The sequence below is a fragment of the Stigmatopora argus genome, chromosome 8 (genome assembly GCF_051989625.1).
Source record: "Stigmatopora argus isolate UIUO_Sarg chromosome 8, RoL_Sarg_1.0, whole genome shotgun sequence".
NCBI classification, from domain to species: domain Eukaryota; kingdom Metazoa; phylum Chordata; class Actinopteri; order Syngnathiformes; family Syngnathidae; genus Stigmatopora; species Stigmatopora argus.
Window position 1 is genome coordinate 7,141,995 of NC_135394.1, and position 20,506 is coordinate 7,162,500.

Sequence of the window (20,506 nt, forward strand, 5' to 3'; positions counted from 1 at the left end):
CGTGACATTTGTGAGGATAAGCGGTTCAAAAAAGGAATGAATGAATATCTAAGTGTATGCACAGTGTACAAAATGTCCCACAAACGTTTTCTTTTATAAGAGTTAGCATTCATGACTGAGTTTGATCTAATCCCATTTGTTGTTAATCAAAACCAAATAGTCATACAAAACGGCGTATGTCGTAGCATTTCCTCATCTGCATGTATATTGGCACATACAGTATATATACGGCTTTAATAAGGGTCTAATCAGGGCACACAATGATCAAGAATATAAAAGAAAAGCAAGTATTACCAATGTGAAGAAAATGCTGGCCTTTGTTTGAAAAGTTAATTTGAACCATTCATCACAAATGGATGGCAGCAGGATATTTTGTGCACACAGTTCTTTGGTTACTGCGCAGCAGGAATGCATGAAGACTTGTCATGGACCCAAAATCACTTATTGTATCATGTAACGTGCATCCAATTTATTTTCATTGTTTGTACTTGTGTGGACAGGTAAAATCTGGTCCAAGTCAATTATTTAAATAATGACATCACACATTTTTCTGTACTCACGATCTATACAGGATGTGAATTACCTGTAGCATAGTTCACCTGTATTTTCCTCACATTTTTAATTACAATTGCATTTCGGAACACCATGAAATGATTTTAAGAATACATTAAATTGAATTGAATGCTTTTATTGTTATTAAACAAGTATAATGACATTTAGAGCCTCAATACAAAGTTCACAATAACAACAACAAACAGACACCATTTCATTTTATCACTGTACCTATACATACATACTACATCCGCATTATTCCATCTCTTTCCTTCAGCAACAAAGTTTATGACTTAAAATTATATTCTAAAATGTCACCATGTCATAATGTCTCAGTGCATTAAAGGTGATTGTCCTCCATTATTTCAAACTGTTAGGTAAGCATCTCAAGTTGTCAGCTTTGAAAGAGGAACTGACACCCTGACCTCCATCACGGTCCTCCAGCTCCCCCTCGCTCCTGCCTAGCTCATTCACTAACGTGCCACTTTTTAAACTCCTGTCAGCCTACAGCTGTTGCACACCCATATTGTTCTTTTTTTCCCTATATCCTACCTTATAGTTGGGTTGAGATTTTTCGTGTTGTTGTTTTGGTTTTTTTACACTTCAACTTTCTATCAGATGAGACAGTCACACATTCATAAACTGGAACTGTCTTTGTTCATTTTTCTGGTAAACCTTTTATTTCCTAATTCGTCAGATGATTCCCAGTCTGAAATGTATTTAATTTAAAAATACAGTGCTCCACAGAACCTTTTCCTTTTTGTTGGCAGGTCATTTTGGCACAAGTGTGCACTCTACTAAGTTATATTCATTTTTAATCACAGTCATTATAAAATTGCTAAAATAATAATCTAACGGTGTCTTAAGTCTTGCATAGTGCTGAAAATGATGGACAAAATGCTTTTAGAACCTGTTTTGTTTATCTGGAAGATAAAGTTAATAGAAAGTGCACTTAAGCATGTTTATTTGGTATGCACTAAATTAAATGAATTGATGTTTGATTTAAAGTTACTGATGTTTATTCTTATTAATAAGAGAAGGAAATACAAGTTTGGATAGAAAAAATAAGTTTGAAGGAATCAAATGTTTTTTTGTTTTTCTCCATCTTGAACACTTATCTTAGAGCAAGCTGCATACTGTAAATGTAATTAATTATACTACATAATGTCCATCATTGGAGGCCACAGACTCGTATTAATTGATTTTTATTGGTTGATAATATTATCTCTGTTTAAGTAAAATTAAAATGAATGTAATTTATAATTAATTTGAAAGACTAGGGTATTATGTTTTATTTATATTTTTACTCAAGTGAAAAAACAACAACTATGAATTGAATAGATTAAATGAAAATTCAAAACTATTCTACACAAATAGAGCCAGACTCTAGAAAGACAATCTAAAGATGACATAAGATCAAACTTCTGCAGAGGCAGCAGAAAAAGTTTGAGCAATAAATGGAACTGGCAACTAAGGAACAACTTTACTATCTGATTTGCTCATTGTATTTAATTACTGACTTTTTCCCTTTTTTGAGAGTTTGGTTATATTTATAAATGGATATTTTTGGCAGGTAAATTACCCATTCCGCTTACAAATTGTTCAAATCTAGCTTTCCACCCAATCACGTGCACATCCATGCGCTTCCACACAAACGCTCACACCACAAAACCACTGCAAGATGTGCTGTACCTTAGGATGGCACTCCCAAACCACAATGACTAAGCTTCCTTTGCACATGGCATTAATTACAGTTGGTACTTATGCTAATAATATAATTTGGGTAGGTGGCATGTTTCAAACTCAACTTGTCCCCTAAATCCTACGGAAGTTATGCCAGGAAAGAATAGCTCATAATGTATCTGTATATGATGCAGCTCAGACTATTGGTTTAGTTGTTCCAGATTCTGCACACCTTAGCATAACCATAACATAAACATTTCACTTTACCTTGACACATTCTTTTCCTCTCTGAATGGCCCATTTAGGCGCAAGATTGACGGGGGACCTTCAGGCAAGCTGAACAGGATGTGGTTTGCTGTTGCTCAGGTAAGCCATTTATTCCCATTAAACCCCAATGGTGCCTTTTTTTTCTTGAGCACGCCATAGCTGCCAGATGTACATCTGTAGAAGTCACTACACTATACATCTGACAATTGACTCGGAGACACCGCCCCTAGTCTGGGAAAAAAACTGCTAATTTCAGGTGCATTCCTAACATCTTTAAGACAGCAGAGGCTTCATTTTTTTTCAAAACTTGACTTTTTCCAAGGTTTATTTTGTCATGTCAGTCACACAAAGTTTACATAGTGAAACTATACCAGATTTTGCTTCAAACTAGACACACTATCAAAACAACCAAGACCAGCAAGACAGTGTATTCAAATGTAAATAATGTCACTGTCTCATGCCTAGGGTGCATTTACAGTTTATATTGTATTGAGTGCTAAATAAAATAAATCAATAAAATGTATTTCACTGCAATTATGAGAATGGGAACCCTTTGGAATAATCTATATTACCTACATGAATTTGTTGTAAAATATGCTCCTACAACACTAACACCCCATTATAGTACATTTAATGTTCAAGACATCTATAAAGCACTAAAGAATTTTCATGTCCAAGCAAAGGTATAATTTTGTAAAACATTAGACACAACCTTCTTTTTTACATGGAAAAAATGGCTGGTTTTGGCCCATGGCCTCTGTTTTTCACCCGTTTTAGAGTGTTGTATATTTAATCTAAAAAAGCTATCAATTTCAATGCAGTTTGCAGAACAAAAAAAACAACAAGAACACAAACTTTCACCACTCTTTCTCATTTTAGTTCCAGTTCTCTACTATTTCTGAAATTCCAAATTGCTTGAGGACTTTTGGACAGTAGGCCTAGTACAATCATTTTTGGATTAGTTTGTTTATTTCTCTTGCTTGGAAAAGGAAGCAAAAGTGATTTAAGCTTCTCTCTGAGGTTTTAATTAATTTGTGTTTATCTGGGTGATTGCTGTGCTGAGTCATTACTGCAACGCTGAATTGTGGATGTGTTTATATAGGTTTTTTTTGGCAGGGGCTTTTGCACACATTTTTCTCTAGGTGCAAAATTCTTTTAACATGGACGTGACATTGTTTCCTTTTTGTATTGTTGGCTGGTCTATACATCCCACAAAATATGGCGTCATATTGGCAACTGGCAAGGGTAGTACAACAGGCGGTCATTTGGATATACACCTCCAATCACAAGTAAACAAGAATAATAATCAACAAAATATGGATGGTAAACCAAGAGAACTCAAAGGCTGCTTTCTATTACCACATTGGTATAGTACTTTCTGCACAGCTTAGATGAAAAGCAATGATCTAATTTTGCGGCTGTATGATTGCAGTGTCTTATTCATTGTAGTTTTGGCTTGAGAGTTTGGTTTTCATTGGGATGAGACATTGTAAAATAGCAGATCAAACCAACAAGCAGAGGATGAACAGGATTGATTACACTACAACATGAGATACAACAAACCACTAATCTGATGGTCTGTCTGCAGTCATGCATCTTCATCTATCATTCACGCTCCTTCCCATCACCACCTTGAGCAGTCGAGGAGCCAGACAGGATCAGCTTTTTTTTTGACTTAGTCACTTCATGATGGACTACTTATGCATCCATCAATTTGTCTATCTGTGGTCACTGCCCTTTTAAATAATACTTTGCATTCTCCAAATGTGATCAATCTGCTCTTGATGATTTGGATGTAGATTTTATAATTTTGCTGGTGCATAACTTGCTTCAAACCAATACAACTTTCTATCACTGCACTTCAGTCTTAGAGAAGAGTTGTTGCGGTTCTATTTTATAACAGAAAACTTGCATGAAAAAACATTAGATATGCCTGTTGAATATCTGGTGTAGATTAACACAAGTAGGTTAAGACCAAAACAATCCTTTTTATCTCAGTCTTTTAAATGAACCACATTTCATGTAAACTGAAACTTGGCAAAGTAAACCCATTTTGAGTACTTGATCAGATATGCTGATAATGAGTGTCACAAATTCTATCTGGATCATATCTTAACATTGCAATGTCCATTTGATTTGGGACTGGAAAGGATACGGCTTGGCAGACGTTCTATCAACCAAAAACAAATACTATTGGTGACTTTTGTGTTTTTGATCACAACAACATGGACAATAAATCTAACATCCGTATTAAGGCAGGAATTGGATAAGCAGCACCATAAGTGTTGCTAAAAGATGTATGATGGAAAGCATGAAGTTACTGTATCCCCCAAGTGGAAATGAAAAACAGTTTTGTGGCATTGAGTTGTACAGATTTTGTTTCGTTCCCAGATGGCTACTTTCTTTACCTCCAAAGTAAATATACTGTATTCCTAAAAAGCTTTTTTGTGATCATTTTCGAGAGGAGGAATTCCTAAGCTTCAATGAGACATCTCCTTGAGAGACAGCAGCGCATTAAAGTAAAGGTAATTACACTGGGACCCGACAGGTCAGAGAGTAAAGGGAATAAGGCTGTTGGATCATCTTATCGCAAGGACAGAAAACCAAGGAACAGCTGAAGAAACTAGCACAACCTCTCTTGGATGTCAAAACAGTAAAGAGAGAAAGGTCATGAAGTGGAGTTTTATTTCATATACGTGTCTCTTTATCAGTGAGCTTTTAGAACCGTTAAGTCTAATGCGCAGAAGTGAAAGGGTGTGAAGAATACTGGAGTGATGGAAGATGGTGAGATCACCCAAGTTTTCTTTTTTGAAGTGTGTTTTGATCTAGTATTATTTTCTTTTTCTTTCTTATTGTTTCCTGAAGAGGAAAGGACTGACAAAATGATGTCTTGTCAACAAAATTACCATCACCTTAAGGTTCCTCATCTAGAGGATGGAAAAAAATCTGTTTTCATCTGTGTTACAAATATCTTCATTTGGTTCAACAAAAAATGAGATTGTAGCAAGAACAAACGTTTTTGAAAAACTAACACCGTAAAATAAATATTTCATCAATGTCAATGTTCCACTCATGTGCAAAGACCTCATATGCTGAAAATAGCATTAGAAAGGGATTTGTGAAAACTAAGAAGCAACAGAGCTCGCCGCAAAATGCTTTGATCCATTTTTCTTGCCCACATGTGTTCAGTACTCCAGACACTAACCCATCAGCAAAATTGGCTTCATTATTTACAGACAAAAAGAAAGGTGTGGGGTTTAAAAAGAATGGTCAAAGGAATGTTATGGATATTTATACAGCAGCTGGTTAACTTGGAGATTTACACATGTAGACAGATGTCCAAAAGGCCTGGGGGTATTACTGGTTTAAGTGGTACTGTAAAATGTGCAAAGGCATTCAATGAAATACTGCACAAAGGCTGGATCTGTTCAGTTGGCCTTCCTTTGTCTTTTTACAGGTCAGAATTCTCGTTGTTTTGTGCTCTTCTCATGTGGAAGTTGATTCTATGCATGCACTTCTCATAAAAAAATAGTACTTAGGTCTCTTTGAAGATATGATCCACACCATCTGCACACATGATTCAGGGAGTGTGTCTTCACTATTTTACTTTGGCACCATTTAGTATTGTCAAGAGAGCAAGAAACAAGTATTGTGCACATCTTGCCAATACATATGGAGAAAGCCCACACAGGCATGGGGAGAACATGCAAACTCCACACAGGAGGTCAGAAACCATTGGGATTGAACCCTCGATCTCAGAACTGTGAAGCTGACGTTTTAACCACTAGTCCACAGTGTTTCCCAAATGGGTTATAAATTAGTTAAGTGTAATGTTGAAATTTTGTTTATGGAACATGTCAAAGATCTTCCAGCCTTTTCTAATAGACGACTTCTTCACTTCTCTAGTCATTGGCTAAATAAGACACCTGACATGCTGCCCGGACATAGTAGAAAATGAGCTATCTGACTAGGGCTGTGAGGCTGTGAGGAAGTCAGAGAGGACTTGCGTGTTCGGAGAAAACGAAGTGGAAATGGCTTTTCTTAAGTGCTTCAAAATTTCATCTAAAACAAACAACTCTGTTATTGCCAAAATTGGCAAGATAAAGAAGATTCTGCCCGCCTGAGAAGGGGCTTTTAAGTATCAAAATTGTCTGGTCATCAATATACTAGCATGTCCAGCAGCGGAGCAAGAGTGTTCGTGATGGCCATTTTTATTCATTGTATATAACCAATTTTATCGAAGTGCAATTTTTTTAATTAAGTCAATTTGCCCACATAAACCATTTCCTGCTTTTATCACCCTCACTAACTAACATGTTGTAAAGGGTTATTGCCCTTCTCTTGTTCAAAACATTAAAAGTTTAGTAAAATTAGGAGAAAGTAGTAAGATGTAATCAAGTTCCCTAACTAAATCCCCCCTCAGCCATTTAGAAGTTATTGGTTAAAGATTATTTTGAATGCTTTGAAAATGTAGGATTTATGCAGAAAATTAGCCACAAGTTTACCCCATACACAACAAAACACCCATTCCTTCACACTTTCCCTATATTTTAACTGCTCTCTCGCCATGCATCTCTTGGCCACTAAGCCAAATAGTTAAGTTGATGCATTACTTAAGTGGGTAATTAGCTTAATGACTGGGGCACAGTGAAAAATGGCACACTAGCGCCAGGCCTTTGTGTTTTGAACCAAAAGAATAAGGCACTGCTTGATTTCATGGATTCCAGGTTCTTGTACTTTTTCTATGAATGAAATGTAAATGTCAGGGATAGCTGAGTTTATGCTGCTGTGAATGTCAAGGGTAGCGCTTGGCACTGAGAACCACTGGACCATTTTCAGCTGGCCAATTTCCATGATTGTTGCAGCCCTGAGAGCAGTGAAAATGTGCCGCCGTCGAAACAAAAAAGCTAGCCCCACTGTGGGGGATCCTGATTTCTGGTATGTGACCTTGTGGCTGACATGGAACCACAAAAGTAGTGATCCTTTTTCATCCCTCTACAATTTTCCATCTGACTCCATTTGTTTTCATTTGTGAAAACAAAACCATTCCCATTTTCTGTATGTGAAAACATAGCATCCCAGAAGGCTTTGCGGGAAATATCAATCAGTAGAATGGTTCTATTGTGATTTCCTCTACGCATCCTATTGGACAGGCTTTCTGAAAAGAAAACACTGGACACCAGAGTTAGGGCAACAGAGATAACAATCTGTATGCATTGTAATGTCAGACTGAAAAATGATTTCTAAAACAGGCAAGGGAGCATTCACGTTAGTAATGCTACAGAAAATTTGCTATCGTAGAATGATGAGTGGGTAAAGCAAAGGCTGTATCCGTAAATGTGGTACTTCAGAAAGAAACATGAGCATTTTTGGCTAAAGATCCATTGAAAAAATATATCCGTTCAGCTGGTGAGACTCTTGGAGGGACTGTTTTTTAGCAACAAAACTTACTGCTATTTGTAATGAATGTTGACATAAGCCACCAGACATTACCAAGTGGTGGACTTACACCACCTCACAATGAAAAGTTTTGGAAGGGTTAACCTCAATCAGGCTTGTGTTTCCTGCAAGGATGTGTTGGCGGTAAAGTCATATACACTTGAGGTTACACTGATTATATTCCATTGTTGTTTACTCTTTGCCTAGAAAAAAAAGATGGGATTGGGAAATTGATACCATTTTGGGATTTTATGTTCTTCACTTTAAATTCCAGTTGTTGGTTTGAAGAACTTGAAAAAAATATATCTATTTTGTCAATGAGCATGTTATCACTCCTTTGCATTGTGATGGCTTTTACTCGAGTGGAACGCCACACTCTCACTTTAAGGGTTCTACTTTGTGGCTCGTACTCATGTTCACATTGTCGCACATGAGTGACTTTGTGGCAGACAAAAACAGCAGTTCTTCTGATCTGAGCCACAAGCGAGTTGCAAGTCTTTTTGTCCAACTCTCAGACAAGTCCTTCCAGTTGTGGGAATGTCGAGTCACAAGTTTATATCAAAAAGTTCTCCAAAACAAAGAAATCAAGTTCCATTACTGTTTAACCTTAGAAACTCTAAGGTGAAAAAACAAGTATTCAATTAAATTTATTCCTCCCTCTTTTGATGGAGAAAAATTAGGTTTGAAATGTATATATTGTATGAATGAAACTTGTGTTTTATCGCAGATGACTAAACAGTCTGCTAAAGAAGTCAGGGAAAGTGGTGTTTTGGTTCACGTAACTAGACCACTTTTCCTAAATGTATTAAATCTACTAGCACCATCTTACTACTTCAATTAATGTGATGGCATAAAGGAACTCACTCTCACATTTGTCGAGCCAATGGTTTGCAAGAAAAAAATACAAATAAAAGTACATTAAATCGTCAATGGATGATGTAAACTCACTCTTACTGCTAGATTAATTCAATGAAATACTACTTTACTCTGCTCTGACTATTCAAAAGTAGATTTATTCAACCTGACTTACTAGACATAGCCCACTAGCCAATATTATGTATTGCTCCAACCAAATGAAACAAAATACGGCGTCTGTCTGGCAAACTCCTATTTTACAAAGCTCCAGCCAAGACATAAAATGTACTTAGACATTTACCCCATTGCAGCCATTTCCTTGGTCAGTTTTAAAACTACTTTTCCAGTGTACACAACACATTCTGCCATCAGAGCTTTCTAACCACACTTATAGTTGGAAGGAGACTGTAGGTGTGGAAAACAGTAAAGTTCATCTTGTCAAACTAACACAAGATAATTAATTCAAGAACTGAGAGTCAACAATCAGTCAAAATAATTAAAAGGATTTTAATGAAGATTTTATATTGATTGGCAAAAATGATAGGGTCAGGTAAGATGTTAAATGAATTGATTGCATATTTCCAATTCAGTACTTTTGAACTAACGTTAAGTGATTTCATCGCTCAAATGTATGATAAACTTATCTTTTTAGATCCTGAACTTCTATGCACAATTTGATCGTTTGACCGCATTGTTTAATTATAGGTCAATAAAGAAATAAATCTCTCTCATTTTCTGAACTGCTCTATCCTCATTAGGGTCACGGGGGGTGCTGGAGCCTATCCCAGCTGCCTTCGGGCCAGAGGCAGGGGAGAGGCAGGGGATACCCTGAATCAGTGGCCAGCCGATCGCAGGGCACAAGGAGACAGACAACCATGCACACTCACACCCATACCTAGGGGCAATTTAGACTGTCCAATCAGCCTACCATGCATGTTCTTTGGAATGTGGGAGGAAACCGGAGTACCCGGAGGAAACCCACGCAGGCCCGGGGAGAACATGCAAACTCCACACAGGTGGACATGACCTGGACCGCCCAGAGAAATAAATGAAAAATTCATTCATTCATTTTCCATACCTCTTGTCTTCACAAGATTGTGTGTGGGGGTGCTGCAGCCTATCCCAGCTAATGACGGGCACCGGGTGGGGTGTACACCCTGAATTGATGGCCAGCCAATCGCAGGGCACAAGGAGACGACAACGAAATACTGATGTTAAAAGATTGATTTAAAGAAAAAATTATGAGCATCTAATGAGTCATGAAAAATCTGCAAAAAGAAATATATCCATTGGAAATCCCTATGGAGACACGTGAAAATGAAGAAAAAACATTATGGCAGATGGCATATTTGTTTTCTGCTAAACTGACATTTGGAATATGAATGAAGTTGGCATGCTCCGTGCAAATATAAAGAATGTTTATTCACATAAGTAAAGCACAGCTTTCCAACCATGTCCTACTCCTAATTACGGTTGGTGAATTAGAGGCTATTCATTCAGAATTCGGGCGAGAAAACCAACGTATCATGCAATGATCATTTAATAACGAAAGCAAATGAGTTCTAATTTTAGCAGCCATTATTATAGACATGCAGCATTCACTTGTTATTAGTTGGCTCATGGCTGTGTCTTTGCCTTTATCTGTCACTGTCTCTTTCACTTGCTGCCAGAGTGACAGCAGCTAAGGTGACGCCTGCAGTAGCCGAGATACGGCGCAGCTAATGGATTTGTCCCAGCCGTGTGAGAGACAACAGAGCCGAGCCTAGAAGGAGATGAAACACAAAGGCAAATAGTTTAGCCTCTCTTTCATCTTCATTTTGGACTCAGCAGCATGTGAGCATCTCACATCTCACCTCATCTACACCACTGCCTCAATCCATCATTTGTGTCAGACTAAATCCCCATCTTCTCATTTCCATAGAAGAGAAGCGTTGGAATGTGGAGAGCTTCATATATTGGCATGATTTTTTTTGCAGCTAAAGAAAAAGCTATACTTAATTATAGTCCAATGGAGCTCTAGAGCTTTATTGAAGTTCTATAAAAATTGAAGAGCCTTTGTGTTACAATTGTGATGTTCTGCTGCTGGCAGGCTTGTGTTTTCAATCACAGAGCACAGGTGTGTGGCGGTGGGCGGAGCTCCCGCCATCACACCTGTGTACCAGCTAATAATTTAATAGTCCACTTGAACAAAAAGACTATAGTGGGTCATTTGTATCTTATTCATCTGATACATCAGTATTAATCAGGAGAGAAAATGACATTGCTCGAAATTCATGGATCAAATATGATACGTTTGGACATATAGGGTGAGTTTTAATGAGCAGTTTTGATGTGTTACCATGAATGGGGGGCATACCGGTAGCTAGTGTATGAAAGTATGCATAAGGGCAGTATTCCAGACCAAGCTGTTAATGTTTCACTGAATTGACCTCCGTCACCCCTAAGATATGGCACTGTGCAATGTACTGAAGTTCCAGTGTGTGTTGTAAATTTGCTAGAAATACAACTGCAATGACTAATGAACCTTACAGTGCCAAGGGACACGACATGCTGTAATTTGGTCTTGCCTCAAAAGAACAACACTAGTTCCACAGTACTTATACTAAACACTTACAAGATTATGGCTCAGATTGTCACACTGAAAGGCCTTCAAATGTAATTGTATTCCATCCCTGAGGTAGGCTATTCCACTATAAATGACCTTTTAGTTCGAAACAAGCTGGCTGAGGGTTGTTAACTGTGTTCGAAGGCATATAGATAGACTATAAATGGGCATTAGTAGGTATAATTATGACCTTACGGATAATTAGTTGCACAAGTACATGTGTATTCATGTGCAGATATTGATTTACTGTTAGTCTAAAATCCATTCATAATTAATGTCCGAGCTGAACACTCCTCCTCACCCATACAGCCTCAGGATACCCGGGCAACTGTAGGTGAAGACTGTAGTGAGAGGAAATGAATCTGAGAGCAAAGTAGCCAATCATCTAGCATTCTTTCCAAAGGTGTACCGAGGGGACACAAGGTCAAAGGTGAGGGCTTTCTGGATGGCGAGCACAGCTGTGTGCAATGAGGGGTGCACTAAGCCGCCCCAGCATGACCCCCAAACTTTCCGCTAACACCGGGAGTTACCCATAACACATCTGGGCCTCATTCCCGTGAGTGGGCAGGTATCATGGCTTAACACAGGGGCTCCTTCTTTCTTGTTTGTTTGTTATATATTAACCTTATAGTGGCCCTCTCATTAGAACTGTGATTGACAACTCCAAATGCCGAATTCTCTCTGAGATCCAGCAGTGGATGAATCCAACATGAGTACAAGTATACTTCTCCTCATATAAGTTGCGTATTTGCATTGAGATGTCCGTAAATATTATTCATTTATAGCGAGTATTTCTTAAACTGCTATAATGTAGTATACTTTGCTTTTTATATTCACTTATAGTACATATTATTATCAAGGTTTTTGCATGTATTCATGCATGCAGACACGACATTGTTATTGGTATGTATGCGCCATAAACATTTTTTACTATATCATTATTTTTGGCAATTGCTGTTCGCCACTTTGCTGCTGTGGAAAGGGAATATCAACATTGGGAAACTATTCTACTCTAAATTTTTATGGTGTTGACCTGTCTTAAGAGGTCACTGATATGTTGCCTCTTTGTAAACCCCAAGAAATTAAATCTGCACTTGTGATTTACTCATGGTTTAGTTTTAATGGAAAGCTGATACTCCGTTCTTGATATACTGATAAGAATAAAATCCATTTAGCACCACAGGATTTGACACACAAAACTGTTGGTGTCTGACAGGACATCAAACAGCAAATTGTGACGCCACATTTTCAAGAGGAGATGCCCTCTGGTCTGATGACCTTTAACTCTAGGTCAGTTCCCAATTTCGTGCATTTGTGTGTGCATTATACAAAGACAGAGAGCTTGTTTGTTTTCTCAAACGTCTAAATGAGGTTCTATGCGTACCAGACGGTTCAATTTGACTCCTACCATAAGAAACTTTTCTTAATGAAATGCACATTCCTCATTTTGCTTGATGGACTAGAGCTTGTCCAACATCTGTCCATGCCAAGGCTTTTGGGCTTGAGAAAGGTAACGGGATACACCCAGTGAGGCTTCACTTAACCTTCCATCTTTAGACAAGAAAGTATTGGTGGGACCTCCTGCCAATCATTTTACATAATTTGCATTCATTTTCACACACAAGCATGTTTAAATGTGTAAGCAGACTTGTATGCAAATTGCCTTGCTGTAAGAAAGTAAACATGCACATTTAAACGGGTATGATTCATTGCATTCAGGCTATTTGATGTGCATATGTTAGCATGCGAAAGTCTGCCGCTTTCTCACACCAAATGCAGAATCAATCCGCTCTTACCCCCAGGTGGCATTACCATATTATATTTTATTTATCAAGTGGGCTGTCATGCAAGCTATCCCTACCACCTGTTAGCGATGCACTCTCCATGACACCAAATGCAAACGAGACCTTGGCTCCCCAAATGTAATCGAGCAATGTGATAAATCTTCAAAGTGCATTCAGAAGATATCTACCATCATGAGGCCTGGATAAGTTTAGACTCCACACATACATATGGGAAGCGGACTTCATGCATCTTTTAAGCATAACTACATGAACAGCATGCATCAGACTTTCTGAATAATTGTAAAAAATGATTGGATACGTTTTTGTCATTTCCATCGTTATAATAATTTTGGGAGATCACACACGGACATGAGTGATTGAGATGTACAGCAGTCTCTGAGGGCCCATTTGTCACCAAAGATTTCTCCGACCTATTTCACGTACTCGTCCTTTGATGGCTGCTTTTTCATTCTCATTCCAAGTGCATGTTGACATTCCACTGAACTAACTCTTTTCACAATCCGTCAGGTAGAGGAAAATAGGTACCAACACCCACTGCCATTACACTGATCTTAAAGGACACATGAAGAAACTGCCAATTTAGCCTAAAGATTTGGCAGTGTTCATATCTTTAGGGAGCATATCCTCCTCATAAGGGTTGCTGGAGCCTATCCCAAATGCCTTCGGGCGATAGGCAGACTACACCTTAGACTGGTCGCCAGTCAGCGAGACAGACAATCATTTGTACTCACAATCATGCCACCACCAAGCGGGAATCGATGCCATGCTTGCCCGCACCGAAGTCAGTTGAGAAACTACTGCAACATCAGGTCTAATGTCCCTTTTTTCAAAAAGAAAAGCTGAAATTCCAACATCCAGCCGGAATCATAGTCAAGTCAATCTAATTTGTTATTAACTAAATTTGTAAATTGACAAAGAATGTAGCATGCTAAGAGTTACTTATTGGAGACCATTGCAAACCTTCCAGAGATCCCCAACGCAAGGTGGCCCTTACTTGCATATCTGCCATGTCTAACTTTATATGGGAGCGCTAATATTCCACAGTTGAGAAGTGTTTGGCATAGATCTTATTTTGTGTGGATGTAAAATGATTTTTCCCACAATACTGTTCTTAATTTTAACGATTTAAGTATAATGAGGGAGGTAATGACCAAAGAAAATAAACAATTTTCTGTAAACGGCAATTTCTTCAGCTTTCCTTATCAAGCATCCTCACAGCATATGAGACATTAGGTTAAATTAGTCCCCATTGAATTAACTGTTAAAATCTCCTCTTTCTGAAGAAGGAATGAGTCAGCAAAACATTTCTGCCTATAGCCACCTCATTAACATCCTGCTGGGGAAGCTGAGGCAAGCACAGAGAGACTGGAGGTCTTCCTGGTTATACCCTGGGAGAGAATTGAATCAATGACATGCTGTCTCTCTGGAGTGTGACGAGTTATTAATGAGCTTCCACAGCCAATGAGAGAGTTAATTATCAGTGTTCTGGCAGGAGCACTAAAAAAACAAGCGGAGGGGATGTTGGAGAGGCAAAGAAAGACTGCTAGTTTGTAACTGCTGAGATAAGCAAAGAGAAAAAAATGTAATTGCAGTACAATCAATATTTTCACACCAACAAGCAATACAAAGTAGAAAACACCAGGAGCCAAACTGCCATCCATTAGGTATACAAAAGCATGTACATATTGTGTAGGGACATAAAAATAGCCCATACATCTCAATCACATGTATTTATCGTCATAATTGACACTGTTCTTCATAAATTATGATTTATGGTCCAGCTGTTAGAGCTTGAAACCAATATTTTAGTTGCTGAATATTTCTTTGAGTGAATCCATCTATTAAGAAACCGGAAATTGAATATACTGTGAATCTTAAGCTCTTCAGATGAGAAGATTTCTAACTGTAATTTAAAATATAATGTGACCATGCCATCATTTGCTGCTGTCCATCATCTCTGCAAGCATGTGCGAATTCCACTATTTCATAACTGTCAGTTTTCATTTCGCTTCAGGCTCTGCATAATTGTCTCTCTGCTGATGAATTCCCTTCATAATTGAACTGCTGCGGAGGGAAGCCATTGGAGATATTTGCAGAAAAAAATCTAATATCTAGATTTAAACATCAAGTAGAAACTCATGTTACTGATGGAAACAACTGTTAACCATATGCTTTCTTGTCCTATTTCAATGACATTACCAATACAAAAATCCCAGTGTCTGCAAGAGTTTATAACATTGATTCTTCATTGTAAAAAAAAGAGAGAAAGAAATAACTGGCACATCCAGTTCTGCCAATCCAGAGGCATTGTCCCTGATATCCACAAAATGTTGCAGAGGCGTGTCAACCAAGAGAACCCGACATGCACCAATTTACTTCTAACTTATTTTAGTGTGAAAAAACAAAAAAATGCAGCAATTCAATTAGATCAGTATGTTGTCTGAAAGTATTTTTCACAAATGCTCATTTCAAAATAAGAAGTGTAGACCTGAGAGTATTTGAAATCATCAGAATTATTAATCGAGCCTATGTGCATTTGGTTATATGTATGGCTAGTTTTATAGTCACACAAAATTGGATGAGATCAAGTTCAAGCGTTACAAAAGATCTAGGAAGAAGAATATTGTACGGATGTGTTTTTACTTTGTGTCACAACTGTACTTTGGCACCATAATATTTTACTATAATCTAGATTAGAACCAACTGCCATAAATATAGTGTATTCTGTAAAAAAAAAAATGTCTGAATAGGTCAGTTCCAGTCGGTAGGCTGACCAAAATACAATTTGATCTTTGATGCCGTAGACCGCATGATGGAAATAGCATCAATAAATAGTGTTACTGAATTGGCAAATAAAAATGGTTCACCAACTGGAGAAGGCAGATGGGAGAGGAGATGGAGTCATCTTGTTACAAATCTTAATATTTATTTTAAAAATAAGGGAATTACTGAATGAGGTTCAGTATACATTTCATTCTTATTTTATTCATCTTATTTCATTCCTATAACTTTAGCTATGCAGTCATGGCACTTTGGAGGTGGAATTCTCAAACTGCTTCTTGTCCCTTGATAAAGTGTGCATGCTCCCTGTTCTGCTCATGAATTGGCCCAAGAGTACGAAGTAATTAGTTCAGCATAATGACTTCACGATGCAAAATGTCTCCCTCCATCATCTGGCTTTTCACAGGACCTTTCAATCTTTTAAAGAAGGAAATCCTGTCATCAACGATGCAATGAAACAATAAGTGTGAACTGGAAATTTTTCATGTCACTTGAGAAGACTTATGAAACCTTTTAAGTCAGACCATGGACAGTATTATTCTAAATGAAATGTGAATAGACTTATGTTGCCATTGGCTGTAGTATTTATATTTGATCGCTAGAACAGGAATCTATGGAGACAATATGGATATGTTTACTAAATGGAGGATTACGATTTTTACCTTATCACAATGCAAGTGTTTTGTTTTGTGCTACTGTTCACACCTTTCTTTTCCATGACCAATTGGATTGCTTTTTAGAGACTGCTGCTGTTTAAGCACTTTGTTGCTCTGAGTAGGAAGCTTGTTGTTGGGTTGACATTTGTATGTGCCCTTCACTGGGGTCAAAGATCAGGGCCAGCTTCTCTCAGTGTGTTTTTGTTTAACCACCTCAGTCAGATAAATGTACGGGCTGTGGAAAGCTGATAGGGGCATTCAACAAAGTGACAAATAAAAGTCTGAATGTGACCTCCAAAATGTGGGTTCATAAAAACGTTATGCTTTTTGCGTGGGTATGTGTGATGGTGCTCAGGTGAGCGTTCATGGCAACACTTGGCATATGCCCTCTGCGTGAAAGCTTTTTTAATGCCAGAATGAGTTTGGTCAAGGCCACCGCAAGCTTATTTTGAATTCTTTTATAACAAAAAGTTCATGGTTGTGTACTTTTATAAAAAAAATGCAGGGCTTCAGATAAGAAAAAAATATGTAATGACATTTTAAAAAGAAAACAAATGTAAACATTTTCTTTTAACACACTACTTTCCCTAAAAAGTTTGATTTGAAAATGTGTTTTTTATGTATTTTGATGGCAATGATGTCTAATTGTGGCCCAAAAAATGTAAGCTAATTTCATATCACAAAACAACACATCTGATACAGTACTTTGAAGTCTACATACAAGTGATCCCCCTCTGTCTCCAAAAATGACATTTTATTATTCAACATGATGGGCTCTATATGACAATGCCAATGCTGTAAGTGCTCTGATTTCGCTTTTATCCTATTACTAACCAAGCACGTTTCCTCCTCAACACGATTACGCTCAATAACAGTGACATCAATTACCTACTGAGGGAGGCCAGTGTGTCAACATATTGATTCCATTAATGTCGCACTCAAAATAATGACACTCTTTGAATTATGACCTTAGAGATGAATGAGTAGTGACGGGGATGGCAAGTCTTGTAGAGATGACATTTTAGGCGTTTAAAGACAACAGCTACATGTTGAATCAGGCTTTGTAATGAGCCAAACAAAGGGAAACCCTTCCTGCCTGAATTAGTGGAGTCATCCATCTAATTGTATTGACTGCTTTCCTTTTACACCTGGCCTTTTAACTGGAGGACAAGACTTGTAATCCTTGCTTGGGGATAAAGGGTGATTTACTGGACAAAGTAAATTATAATGTGGATAAAAACAACAATGGAAGGGAAAACAAGGGCTTTTTGTGCCCATATGATTGATACGTACAGGCAAATTTCATTCCGATCTGTCACAAATTACAGTAGCGTAGCAATTTTAGTTAGTATCTTCTATAGGAAGAAGAAAGAGAAGATAATAAGTGACCTTTTCAGTCAATTCTCAGGCTGCCTGAGAATAGTTTTGAGCTCCTTAGAGGACTTGTTTCAATATCCTGGCTTAACCATTTCATTGTGGACAATTATATTTGATGTATCGATTTGTGTGAATATTTTTAATTCATCAGCAATAACATCTGCACAGCTGAAAAATTGTTTTCTGTCGAACTGGGTTGCATTCTTTCATAACCCACTGGTCTCTTTGTTTAAAAGTGGGGTTGGTTTGCTGGGAAATGCAAAGTAAAAGGTGTGTCCTTATCTTTGAGGCATCTGCTAACTGGCGACACGGTCCTTTCAAACAAAACTGGTTCAGATTTAAACATTTACCAGCAGTGGAGCAAAAAGGGGTGGAGGAGGCTAAATTTTCAAATAGTTGCTTTGTTCCAGAACAGTTGAAGGCGCCAGTGGTTAAATTAGTTAACAACTCCGAGTGGGAGAAAAACATGCTGTATGAAAACAAGGGGACGTATCAATCTGCAATCAATGAGCTTAGCAGACCCATGAGCCTAACATATATTTTGTGGCATAAAAAAAATCCTACAAGCATTCAGCCTGAACCTTTCTAGGTAATACGTTATAACTAAATAGCCGCTTTGTGGTGTAGTGGTTCACTCGCCTGACTTTGGTGCAGGCAGGTGCGGGCTCAATTCCCGCTGGTGGTGGTATGATTGGGGGCGCGAATGGTCGTTTCTCTCTCTCTGTGTGCCATATGACTGACTGGTGACCAGTCTAGGGTGTAGTGTGCCTTTCACCCGAAGGCAGCTGAGTTAGGCTCCAGCAACCCCCACAACCCTTTCGAGGATGGGCGGTATGGTATGGTAGATGAGACATGAGATGTTATAACTATCAATGGTGCTACTGGGTGTATTACATCAATTTGGAAAATGTTTTAGATGAACATACATGGCCTCGGTGGCAGAATTAGGTTACTTGTGGATATTTTCTTTTGAGGCACTTTATTGGTATGCCATGAAATTGCAACACTGTGCTGTGGTTCTACAGTATGGACTGAGGCAGAACCCCAGGGCAGAGGTTTTGAGATGACTTTTTTTGGTGGTGACATAACGACAAGCAGAGGTAGTCAACTTTTATTTACCAACCCTACACTTAACGAAGCAAGTCTTTGACTTTGGTGCAGGGGCATATACCGTACCCCTCGTGTCGTAGAATGCGATCAAAATGACAAACTTTGAATTTCGACTCTCTCTTGATTTGGTCTTGGCAAAACTGGAGTCTACTTTTGGTCGTATGACTATGATTCATCATTGATAATGGCTCACTTTCCATATCTGGTCTCATTGGACTCATCGTCACTCACTCTGCTCATAGCTTGACTATCTGACACAGAGGAAGAGTATATGAAAGCATGAGGGGAAAAAATTTAAAAGGCTGCATAGAGCTTAGGTCACATATGTATCCTCGAGGGCGATTACGTTAAAGGGCAAACTCTTTGGTTGCAGATTGCATTCAAAATATTTCTGGAACTTTAGTGACATGCCTTATACCTGGTTGCCATTACATACAAACACAGATTGAAATGATGGTACGATTTACTTTCAATCATAATGCTATTTTCAAGCCATTGTGGCCAAATCTTATCATAAATGCTCTGTCAATGTCTATTGCTGCTGTGGAAATATTTCATGGCCATGACGAGCGGCATATGTCTTCTATAAAGACATGAACAAATGCAGCAGGGTTCGGGATGTCAAGCCATGTGCCAAGCTGGTTAGCCACCGATCAGTGCTGTGCTGTCGACTGTTAAACGCAAACCAAAAACAGCACTACAAGGCATTCTTTTAAGATTTGTGGCACAGGCTGATATTAATCATTTGTGACACTTAATGAAGAAAAACATAGGCATATATATAGCTGTGTGAAGACGATAAATTCAAAGCTTACGGAGTTTGAAACACAAATGTGATATTTTACAGTAAAGTCACATTAAACACAATTTATAATGTTTAAATTCAGAGATTTGGTATATAAAACTGGCTTAACCCTTTTTGGAGTGAAATGTAACTCACTGGCAGACATTGAAAGATGGGATTTCACACCCAATCCTCCCAGTTTAAATGAATTGGATGTCAAATCCCGGTCAAATGAAAATAATGATTTAAATACAATGAAATAGAAGAAATAATTAAAATGAAATAAAATTAAGTGTATTACAAGGCAAAACCAAGGTTTTTATTTATTTTTATCAATTTTGTTTTAATAAAATTCTATTAAATGTTATTTAATCATGTAAACATACAAATAATTATCAATTATTACAAACAAAAATGTACACATTACACTACATATTATTATTTTATCATTCTCTCTTATATCACCCAAAATGTGTACCAGTATGTTTAATGCCAGTTGTTCATGGGTTTCATTTTTTTTAATGACCTAAAATACGAATCATAGACTGTTAGATTTAAATAGAATAGTTACTTGTCCTATAAAGGGTTGAAA

At 37.8% G+C, this 20,506-nt stretch overlaps 1 long non-coding RNA gene across 3 annotated transcripts in view; it reads left to right on the forward strand.

Moving 5' to 3' along the window:
• LOC144079197 (uncharacterized) overlaps positions 1-20,506 on the forward strand; it is a 62,904-nt gene that overhangs the window by 41,838 nt on the left and 560 nt on the right. The window contains exons 4-5 of one of the 3 annotated variants that reach the window (XR_013301452.1): positions 2,541-2,601; positions 10,467-10,632. This is a non-coding gene — a long non-coding RNA (uncharacterized LOC144079197). Of the gene's footprint in view, positions 1-2,540; positions 2,602-4,090; positions 4,823-10,466; positions 10,633-20,506 lie in introns of those variants that run through there. The other 2 variants (XR_013301450.1, XR_013301451.1) reach the window with 2 other exon arrangements.